Genomic DNA, 12132 nt, shown 5'->3' with positions numbered 1-12132 from the left:
CAAGCTTGACTTGAGACATGCCTATCAGCAATTGGAATTGGATGAAAAAACACAGGAATTGCTAACAGTAAACACCCACTAGGGATTATACCAGCCCACCAGATTACAATTTGGTGTGCATAGTGCCACAGGGATTTTTCAAAGGGAAATGGACAAAAGGTTGACGAACATCCCCTTTTGCCAGGTACATGTGGATGACATTCTAGTTTCAGATCACAATGACAGTAGTCATCTAAAGAATCTACTGAGTGTATTGGCTGCTCTGGATCAGGCATGATTAAAATTAAAGAGAAGTAAATGCAAGTTTCTCCTCCCTGAAGTAACATATTTGGGTTTTAGAATCAGTAAGAAAGGCACAGCACCTTTTCCAGCAAGGTAGCTGCTATAACAGGAGCACCTCCGCCACAAAACATTACAGAATTAAAAGCCTATCTCAGAGCAATTAACTATTATTACAGTCGCTTACCAAATTTGTCCACAATGCTTCAATTGCTTCACAGCTTAATGAGGAAAGGTGCTTTGTGAGTGTGGGGTGCTGGACAAATGATGGCCTTTGAAGAAACAAAGAAGTTGTTGTATTCTGCACCCCTTTTAACTCATTTTGATCCACCCAAGCTTATTCTAGTGCAAGTAGACGCTTCTCCCTATGGGCTAGGAGCTATCATGACTTATAAAATTGAACATGAAAGGGAGGAACCAGTATGCTACATTTCATGGAGGCAGAACGGAACTATGCACACATTGGGAAGGAGGGGCTGGCCCTGGTTTTTGTAGTTAAAAAGTAACACCAATATTTGCATGGGAATAATTTTACTTTATTCACAGGCCACAAACCGTTATTGGGGCTATTTGCTGAACACAAACCGATTCCTTCTTTTGTTGCAGCCCGGGTTCAATGCTGGGTCCTCTTTCTAGCAGCCTAAAATTATAAGCTGGAGTATCATGCCGGGTCTCTCAATGGAGATGCAGATTGCCTTCCAATCAATGCACAGGAATAAGATGCCACACCAAGTACTAACGGAATACACATGATGAATTTGATTGACACTCCAGTAGCTGTGGTGACGGTAAGAATGGAGATGAGAAGAGACCCGACTTTGAGTCAGGTGCACCCAACATCAGGAATGGCTGGAGGAAGTGCATCCCAGACACAGCAATGAAGCCCTATTTCAACAAGCGATCAGAGTTGACATGTGAAGATGATGTGGTATTATGGGGAAGTAGGGTGGTAATTCCGGCTAGACTTCAAGTGAAAGTTTTGCAGCAACTGCACCAGGCACACACAGGGATTGTACAGATGAAGGCCCTTGTTCACAGCTATATGTGATGGCCAAATCTAGATGCTGACATTGAGAAAACTGGAAAAGCTTGTGGAACTTGCATGCTCAATCAAAGTAATCCCAGTAAAACTCCCATTCATTGCTGGGAATATTCAAGTTCGCCATGGGAAAGAATGCACATAGATTATGCGGGTCCATTTTTGGGACACATGTTTTTGATAATAGTGGATGCTCATTCAAAGTGGACGGAGATATGTATAATGAAAACATCTTCTGCGACAATTGAGAAAAGGAGACGGGTCTTTGCAACACCTGAACTACGGGTATTGGTCATGAGTGACAATGGTTTCTGCTTTACAAGTCAAGGATTCAAAGCATTCATGAATGCCAATGGAATTCAGCACATATTTACAACTCCTTACCACCCATTCTCAAATGAATAAACAGAGCGCAGTGTGCGCACATTCAAGAAAGCGCTTAAAAGGATGCAAACAGACCACAAGGCTACACTTGAAACTAAGACTTTGGAATTCCCTTCCGGGTCCCTGCTTCACCAACTGTACTGACATGCAGAAGTTCAAGTGCAACGTGAACTGACATCTTGCTACCCAACTCCCTACACAGTACCCCTGATGCCTATGTCCCTGATAGTAGCCCCCTACAACAAAGTGGTAATGTGCCTTGTTTGGGGTGAAAATATAATAATAATAAAAATAAAAAAAAGGTGAACAGATTTTTATTTACCTATAGGCTAACTCCCAACTCATCAACTGGGGTTTCTCCAGTCGAGCTGATGTTCGAACGGCAGTTAAGAACAGCGTTGTATTTGGTAAAGCCAGACATTCACAAAGCTCTGGACATGAAAAATAAAATGGAAAGGGGGAGCAAAGTAATGATACCACTTCATGAATTCAAAGTAGCCGATCATGCGCTCTTGCGGAATTATGGATCTGCTCAACTATGGATTGCAGGTACCATCACCAAACAGTTGGGAGCAATGAATTTTGAAGTGGAGACTAGTGGAAGAATAGTAAGGAGACATGTGGACCAGCTGGTGAAACTTCCATCAAGGGCAGCAGAGAAAGTTATGCCTCAATTACAGACAGATAACGCTGCAGAGAATCTTGAGAATTCGGGCACACCTGAAGTTTCTGGCACACCTGAAGTTCCTGAGGAAAGTTTAGTACCTGAGAGCAGACATATGGATGAAGCCACAGGGATTCCTGCAGTGGTGGAAAAACCAGCATCGCCACCTACTCGCAGGTTGGGACGTATTTGAAAGACCACCCACAAAATTGAACAATTATGTGTGTGAATCTAAGTAAAATTGATGTAAGATATTGGGCAGAGTTACTTCCCTTACACCACGAATCCTAATGTGAGTAATACGATCCACAAACAAAGCAGCTTAGGGCAACATTCTCCAGAAAAGCACAGCTGTAGGGAAACAACTGCCAATAACAAACCTGAAAACTTGTATGAAGCACATACCATCAAGGATACCACTCGGATTTCATTGACAGAAAAACGCTGGCCAATACGTCGCAAAGTAGATAACTTAATGAAAGAATGAATGAATGAATGAAAGTTGTCAAAATAAACTTTTTACTGAAATTTCAGTCCTGAAATTACCTTTGTCTACTTCTGCTATGCACTCTCCAAATGTTCCAACTGAAGACCAAAAAGTTGTACCTTTGCACACGTGTGCAAGTGCCGAACGTACATTTCACATATAATCTATAAATTAATTAGACACGATTGAAAAATATGATAAGTGTTTATTATATATATATATATATATATATTTTTTTTTTTTTTTTTTGGTGGTGGTGGTGGTGGTGGTGGTGGTGTTGTTGTTGTTAAAAAAAAAAAAAAAGAAACAATAATATGAACAGAACCTTTACCTTGGGTTTATTTTAACCAAACGTTTTCATATTGGATAATCGCTTAAATTTCAAACACTGTTGTAATAGCATTCCTCGGAGAACGTAACTTCTAATGTAGCCGTGTGTTGTTTATTAAATTAGTTGGAAGAAGGTGAACATGTATTTTTTAAAATGCTGTTGTTTAAGGCCGTTTTATTCTATTTAAACATAAAAAATATGTGAACCTTAACATTACCAAAGATTTATGTATGTTTTGTTGTTTGCAGGTGTTGTTGAAGTTCTTCATTATTTTGAAGAAACTTTTGGTCCTATGGCATCTTCACAGATCGAATCTGTTGAACAAAGTAATTCTAATCTAGAATGTAATGTTGATGATACATTGGCACAAACTCTGCTAAAGAAAAAAGCCAAAGCTGCCAAACGATATTGTGTTTTCTGTACACAACGGTTAAAAGAAGAAAGTGTATCATGGTTGTTTAAAGTTGATAATTTAACCGCAAACTGCACTCTCTGCCAGCAGTCCTTTTCTGTTAAATACGATGGTAAATCCATAGTTTCTAGCCATGTTAAATCAACAAAACACAAAAAGGTCATCATTATGCAATCTATATATATATATAAAAGTGAATGTGTGTGTGTGTGTGTGTGTGTGTGTGTGTGTGTGTGTGTGTGTGTGTACATTTCCCTACGCAATAACTCTGTCAATTTTTAGTCTACAGACTCGAAATTTGATATACAGGGTACTGAGATTTTGGGAAAATCGATGTGATCGGTTTTTTGCCAGAAATTTGGCGATTAAGAGGTCAAAGTTCAACGATTTGACCTTTGAGAGCTCTACCAAACTCCTCCGACAATTTTGGGTCTACGCACTTGAAATTTTAGACATAGGTTCCTTGGACATGGATCTAACTTAATAACTTGATTTGAGCCCAAAATAATAAATTTAAAGGGGTCAAAGTTAAAAAAAATTGACCTATGCGGTCTCTTCCAAATTACTCAGACAATTTCTGGTCTAAATATTTGAAATTTTACATAAAGGGTATTCAGAGATAGGGCAAGCTCTTTCATCAGTTTAGGTCGAAAACTTTTAGTTACCAATATATAAATGTATGTATGTATGTATGTGTGTTTGCATGTCTGCCTTAAACTTTCAATAGAGGCGACGGATTTTACTAAGATCAGTATCGTTTTAAAGTTCGACCTTTCATGCAACAAATATCGAAAAAATTGGCTAAAAACATTAATATCTTCCCCTTCAACTAGGCACTTTTCTACAGGGTGGGGGCACTTTTTTCGCCGATATTTTTTAAAGTTATCCTCTCCTTTAGATTGTCTAGCCTTAATTTTAAAAAAATGTCGCTTCCGGTTTGGCGGTGGTCGTAACAGCATAAACATTAGGTTTTACCCTGTTCTTTTCCTCCTTTGCGGTATGGGTTCGAGCCTGCCTTCCTGGCAGGCTCGAACCCATACCGCAAAGGAGGAAAAGAACAGGGTAAAACCTACCACTTTTTTTTTGTTTCCTCAACACATCCAAACAAACGGGCAACGCCCGGCTGAAATGCTAGTAACAGAATAAAACTTTGTCCGCGTTTTTCGTTAAGACTAACAGTGAAGAAGAACATCTTGTGATTTTGGCCAAACTGGTTGCAACTTACCACGGTGTTATTGATAATCACAACTTTACCAGTTGTTATATTACAAAAATGAGTATATGGAAGCAAGAAGGACAAACAAATAAGTTTAGTTTAAACTTTTATTAAAGGTTAATGTGATTGTAGCAGGTACTGTTCGTATTGTCAGGATGTGTCGGTGATGGTGGAGGCAGTGATGGGGACTTCGATCAAGGAGTAAGGATGTCGGCAGGCTCTTGGGAGTCTGTGGCAAAAAAGGGGTAGTCTTGACAGCTGCTGCAGGTGACGTCTGGAGTAAAGTCGATGACAGCTAGCTGCTGCTGATGCTGTGGCTAGGGCTGCTGCTGATGTTTAGATGAGATGGATGACAGATAACTGCAGCTGATGCTGATGTTGTTTGAGGTGAGGTAGACTATGACTGGCTACTGCTGATGCTGTGGCTTGGGCTGCTATTGGGATAAAAGCGTTAACAGACAACCTCACTGCTTGGCGATCTAGCCTGTTCTGCCTGGTTGTCAAAAATCATTTATATTTATACTTGGCCCGCAGACGTAGTTGAAGACATGATGACTCCGGGTGATATGTCGTTTTCATTTTAAGGTTGTGTTAGTTTCCAATGTACAGCAGGAAGTCATCTGTTCACTTGTCCATATCGGATTTATGCTTATAAACTTCCAGTAAGAATTATGTTCTTATAGTGTCCCTTGGGTTAATTATTTGTGCCGATGTACATGCAGGAGGGTCGTTGATTGTGATGTTTATATTTCAAACTTGATTCTTTTTCCATTGAATGGTTCGCACTAGTGGTATTTTTGCTGGAATGACTTGCAAATTATGCTGTTGGTGCAGACACAGAAAAACAAACAGGCTTTGACTCATTTGGTATGTGTTGTTATATCACATATTTTCCTGTAGAAGACTAGGATATAAATACCCTATATCCTGTAGAAGACTAGAATATAAATACCCTAATTCGCTACAAGAAAAAATAATGAAACGAATTGAATGAAGGAAACAAAGAACTCAAATGCTGGAATAAAATAAACATGTCGTTTATTGTCTGTTGAGAAATGAAAGTCTTGGGTGTACACGTGTTCATTTAGCCGTTGACGACTATGCGCGTGGAAGGAAAGGGGAATGCAATAGAGAAACGCGAAGTGGCAAGCCGGCCTGTAGAAAGAGAGGGTTAAGCTCAGTAGAGAGTCACGCACATGTCTGTGTTGATGGGCCAAAAGGAAGGGGAGATAAAGTGAGAAAGTCAATCCAGGTTATGGAGATAGAAAGCGTACAAAAGTGTACGTACGGTCTGTTGGCTTTTTGTCCCACATAGTAGCAAGTGGTGTGAGGCACGTGCGTGAGCACGCCTGCCGAAACGGCGGTGGCTGGTGTGCCAACCAACCACCTCAGAAGGCAGGTTGGAAAAGGAAGATGCTGCTTATTGCTCTTGCTTATATACTTGTTTCCGGTGGTCTTTTGCGCATGTGTGGATTTCCTTTGAAAGGGGAAGTGACGTTGTCCATGCGTGCGTGTATGTGAGTACATGTGTGTACGTTAGCGTGTGTGTATATATACACGTGAAGGTGAGTGTATGTACACACGAACGTGAATATATGTACATGTGTGGACGTGGGCGCGTATGTTTGTGTGCGCGTATGTATATGACAAGTAATATAACTTGAAATGTGAACGCGTGTTTTTGTGTGAGACTAGAAAAGGCTCGCGCAATCTCTCCATATTTGGTATGTGTTGTTATATCACATATCCATATTTGGTATGTGTTGTTATATCACATATCCATATTTACATGAATTAACCAGAAACCAGCAGGAACAGCAACCGTGACAATAATGGCGATGCTAAGACAAAGCCCGTCCATCGATACAACAGAAATGAACACACTAAACACACACGACAGCATCAAAGCCCATTTTTTATGTACACACATCAACAGAATAACTCACTTCAACAAAGAAAACCACCAGAGGAAGCCGCACATCAACAGAAAAATCAAAATACAAAACACAAACATTACAGCAGATGCAACTCCGGCACCATATAAACATGAATAATTATTTCACAAAACACTGCAACCTACTAGAACACATTTACAACTTTCTCAGCTTTAAATCGATATAACACATGTATACAAACACCAAACAGACGACTCCCTAAAACACATTAAAACACAAAAAACAAACGAATAAAAAACAAAAACTCTGACCAACAATAAAACCCATCTTTTGTCTACTACTACGTCCGCATTGCGAATATAAAAATGTCAGCTTTTTCGACAAGCAGGCAGATTGGCTCTCGCTCTGTCAGCAGCCAGCAGCAGTTAACCCCTCGCCAGCGATACCAGCTATTGAAATTACTGTGCCACCGTCACTGCCATCTCACTCATGATTCTTGATAGCATAGACAGATCACCACAGCACACCCGACAGAGAGATTTTTCCGTAAATAGCAGGAGCCACTGTCACTCCACAGCGACACCTATTCCAGACGCCAGAACACACAAGTCACATTCCTACCATCACTGCCCCTTACCTCAGCCTTACAATAACTTAGACTGTCGCCGAGTTCATATCAACACCCAACCAGCATTCCTACTACCGCCCTGCTGCCAAATTATCCTGACACACCAAACAGTCTATTTCATAATAGTTTTAACTTTAAATAAAAAGTTTAAACTCAACCTTTTCATTTGTCACTTTCTTGCTTCCATATGCTCAGTTTTGTAATATTTTTTTTTTATTACATTTTCACCCCAAACAAGGCACATTGCCACTTTGAGGCAATCAGGGGCAACAACTACTGGGGTACTATGTTGGGATTTGGGCAACAAGATGTCGGTTCACGTTACACTTGAACTTCTGCATGTCAGTACAGTTGGGGAAGCAGGGACCTGGAATGGAATTCCAGAGTCTAGCAGTTCTGTGGAAGAAACTACTGGAGTAGAAAGATCTTTTACATCTAGGGATCTCTACTGTGTGGGGGGGGGATTTAGCTGCCTGTCGGATTTGTTGAGGGTATCTACATTGTGGGGGCACAAGTGTCTGCAGTTCGCCAGAGCATTCACCATTAAAATACTTGTAGAACAAGCAGAGGGATGCAACATTTCGTCGATGGGACAGAGGCTGAAGCTTAGATGCCAGTTCAAGGCCTATCAGATTGACGACTCTCTTTTGAACCTTGTCTAGGAGTGAGAGACTAGTAGCAGATGCACCAGCCCAAATGTAACAGCAATACTCCATACATGGGCGAATGGTGGCCATATAGAGATACAGTATACTTTCAGGTATTAGTAGTTTTCTAGCATGGTAGAGAGGGCCTACCTTCTCCGCAGTGGCCCTGGCAATGCTTTCAATGTAATTGTTCCAACTCATGTTCCCTGTGAACGTTAGGCCAAGCAGTTTGAAAGATGTACTCTCAGATAAAGAGTCATTGGCCATTGCTATTGGTGGCAGAGAAGGTTTCTTGTAATTATTGAAGGAAACCAGTTTAGTCTTGGCAGCATTGAATGTGACCATCCATTTTTGTCCCCATTCCACTACAGATTGGAGGTCATCCTCTAGTGTTTTTGCCATTTCTTTAGATATGTGTTCATTTGTTTTCCTGTCGTGCCTGTTATAGAATGTGGTGTCATCAGCATATATACCCATCTCAGAGGCAATTTTGTCGGGGAGGTCATTAATGAATATTAGGAACAATAGAGGTCCAAGGATAGACCCTTGAGGCACTCCCGCATTTATATCATATTGTTTAGATGTACGACCGTCGAGGACAACCTGGATTTTTCTCTTATCTAAGAAGGATTTAATTATGTTAAATATTCTACCAGTGATACCGTATGATCTAATTTTCCTGAGGAGACCCTCATGCCATACCCTGTCAAAAGCCTTAGATATATCTAGAGCTATCACTCTGCTCTCCCCCGCTTTGTCCAGTGAATGGTATATCTGTTCAGAGATTACAGTGAGATGTCTGCTGTGGAACGAGCTTATCTAAATTCATATTGTTAGTCAGTTAGAAGTTTAGCATCTGTAAGGTGATGGACTAGAGCATGGTTAATTATGGTCTCAAATATTTTGGCAAAAAGTGGGAGGTGCTAATGGGGCGATAATTTGCTGGGTCAGTTCTCTCGCCAGAATTCTTGAATACTGATACCACAGAAGCAGTTTTCCAACAGCCTGGAAAGCAAGATTCATTAAGGCATTTGTTGTAGAACTTGGAGAGAACTGGAGCTACTTCGGCTGAGCACTTTTTTAATAGCACAGCTGAGATGAGATCGGGTCCACATGCTTTTGAAGTGTCAAGGTTTTTTATGATAGCATGTACCTGAACAGGGTTGATTTTTAGATCGTCTAGCATGGCGTCTGTCTGCAAAGGAAAGTCAGGTAGGGGGTGGTTGGAAGGGTCCAGTGTGGAGTTTGAGGCAAACCGACTGGCAGGCATATTAGCCTTGTTGGTTGCTGAGCAAACAACCTCGTGATTGTTGGTTAGTGGGGGAATTGTTGATTGCCCATTATTTACTACACTGTTGTAGATTTTTCAGAAGTCAGGAGTTCCTAATTTTTGTGCTTCAGTGCGTTTTTTAGTGGTTTCAGTAAATTCTCTCTTAGCTGTCGCTATTTCTTTCTTACAATTACTTCTATCTTCTATATACTTCTGTCTGTTTGAACTGGACTTATGTCAGTTAAATCTGCGGTATGCATGCTGCCTTTGAGCAATGGCAGTTGTGCAAGTAGAAGTAAACTATTGGGGAGTGGGGCTTGCTATAAAATTTCCGCATGGGAACATGTGCTTCAATTGCTGTTTTGAACCATTCAGTGGTTTCATTTGCACACTGTTCAGCAGGAAGAGAAAAAATATTTCCCCATGGGGCATCTCTGATAAGATCTCTGATGGCTTCCCAGTCAGCCTTTTTATAATATCTCGTTGTTTTGAGTACTGGCTCTTCAGTTTTGGGTCTAGACTCCGAGGCCGAGCATATGTCTGTCAGAGTCCTTATGGCAGAGTAGGAGATAGCCAGGCATGTTAAAGTAGTTAGAGAAGATGGAGGAGTGTAGGTTAGTCTCACTTAGTGCTAAGATATCCGGGGTATTTGTTAGGGGAAATGCTTCAACATCAGCTAAATTAGTTCTAAGCCCACGGATGTTCGTGAATGCAAGCCTCAAGGGAGGAGGCAAGTTGGATTTGTTTGTCCCTAAGCCTGGTTTAAGCTTATTTTTTTTTATTGTACTGTCATCATGTTTTTAAAGAGTTTCAGTTAGGTAAGGGGGAGCTGAACAAGAGGTTATCAGACATGCAACACAAGTAGACCATCAGCTGACCTTTCTTCAACTAGGACTGTGGCCTCAGGAAAGCCCATCGGGGATGAGTGCAGGGTCCCTTTCCATGCGCGACATGGCACTACAAACATCCCGATATTATACAACTGTTGATGGAGCAGCCGCTCTAAGCGCTACCAAAGAGTTAGGACGTCTGTACTACCAGTCGGAAAAAGCAGCCAGGAACTGTCAATCCGGTATCTTCAACACATCAGAACGTCAACCCAATCTAATTGCACAGCCATATGTGGTACTCAAGCACTCCCAAGTGCCCAGTTTTGAGGGGTGGGATGTGTCGGGAGTGGGGAAAACGGCATTCATTACCCTAGACAAGAAACAAGATCTACCACTGAGTGTTTTTGTTGAATCGCTGTGATAGCATCTCTGCGCCTGAGTAATAGGCAAAGAATGAGCATGGGAGCCGGGCGATAGACAGAGCCTATCTACTCCTTAAGCAGTTTAGGTTTGCAGTCACCAGCTCTAGGAAGGTTGTCATCCAAGACTGGAGAGGCCTCCCTCCCTTTAGGTTTAGTTTCAGAGTTTTCCTTCTCCTAGACGGATGATCTGGGAAGATCTAATGGGTCTATCAGCCCTGAGATGGTTTGCTCCGTGTCTGGGTCCTAATCCAAGTATTTCTGCGACCCCGCGTGATTAGTTAATATAACAGTGTCGATGAACAGGGTTCATTTCAGCGCTGCCATTGTTGTCACTTTCACTTCTGCTGATTTTATTTTTGTTTTACGTAAATCTGGAGGGATATGCGATATAACAATGCTACCCCTCATATCTCGATCATATTTGCATTATAAAGTCTCTGAAGCATGTGGGGGGTTGTCCTCTTGTTGTTCTTGCTGGGATTTTCCTTGGTGGATCGACTTGTGAGGGTGACATCTGATTCGCATCGGAGTTGTATGTAGAGTTGTTCGAAGGATGTTGTTCATCAGTGTTGCAAGGTGGGGGGGGGGAGATTTGTAATAGAAAGGTAAGGTGAGCGTGAAACTATACATTGGATATGGGCACTGTGTATCAAGGTTGTGGTGATGCTTTCATCTTGGACTTAACACATCATGCTGTTTGCCTCGGTGATTGTGAAGTTACCTCCCCATTGCAGGTAGGATGATTGGGCCGTGGCTGATTGTTCGGGTTCTTGTACATGAACTGGTTTGCATTGTTTTCCATTTTGTGATCAGCTTCATCATTGGCCAAGATGATGCAGTGATGAACCTGTCTTAGCAAGCTGACTTGCATGCCGTATGCTTCCGAGTCATCGCGCTTGACTTCCTTTCTGTGAATTGTCGGCAGACTGATGTTAGGATGGTGACCGGTGATTGTATAATGTGGGGAGACACCGGTGGCTTTGTTGCTTGTGGCATTCATAGATAAAATGACAAATTCAAGAATATCTGTCCACTCGCAGTTTCTGTCTTCACATAGCATGTAGAAGGCATTCTTTATTGTCCAGTGTTGTCTCTTTATGTTACTTGAGCTTTGCAGATGCCAGGGGTAATGGAGTACCTGGGTAATGGACATCTGCTTGTAGAACTGTCAGTAGACTTCTCCTGTGAAGTGTGTACCTTGGTCAGAGGACACTATGCGTGGGATCTGTCTGTGTTGAAGGAAGAACTGGTATAATCCATAGGCAGCATCATGGTATGGCCGTGAAGTATCAGCTGAAGCTGTCCAATATCATAAGTATGTAGCATTTTCCCTTTGATTTGGGCATTATGAAGACAAGTTGGAATGGTCTCTTCCCCTGCTTGCAGTGACCCATGGGCCAGTGGGTGTCTACTTGTATTTCATGTGTGTAATGCAAGAATCAACATACGCTTGGATCTCGTTGTTCTTGGATTCCCACCAATAACTGGAAAGGAGTTCCCGCATCCGAGTTATGCCTGAGTTGTTGCTGGTGTCATGTGCTTGGTAGAGATATCTGGCTCAGAGTTTGTATGGTATGACCCACCTTGGGAAATGTTTGCAGTCTCTTATCATGGCTCCAAAAAAAATA

This window comes from Euprymna scolopes, chromosome 16 (genome assembly GCF_053919585.1).
Source record: "Euprymna scolopes isolate OS-2025 chromosome 16, ASM5391958v1, whole genome shotgun sequence".
NCBI classification, from domain to species: Eukaryota; Metazoa; Mollusca; class Cephalopoda; order Sepiida; family Sepiolidae; genus Euprymna; species Euprymna scolopes.
Note: the sequence above shows the minus strand (reverse complement) of the source record.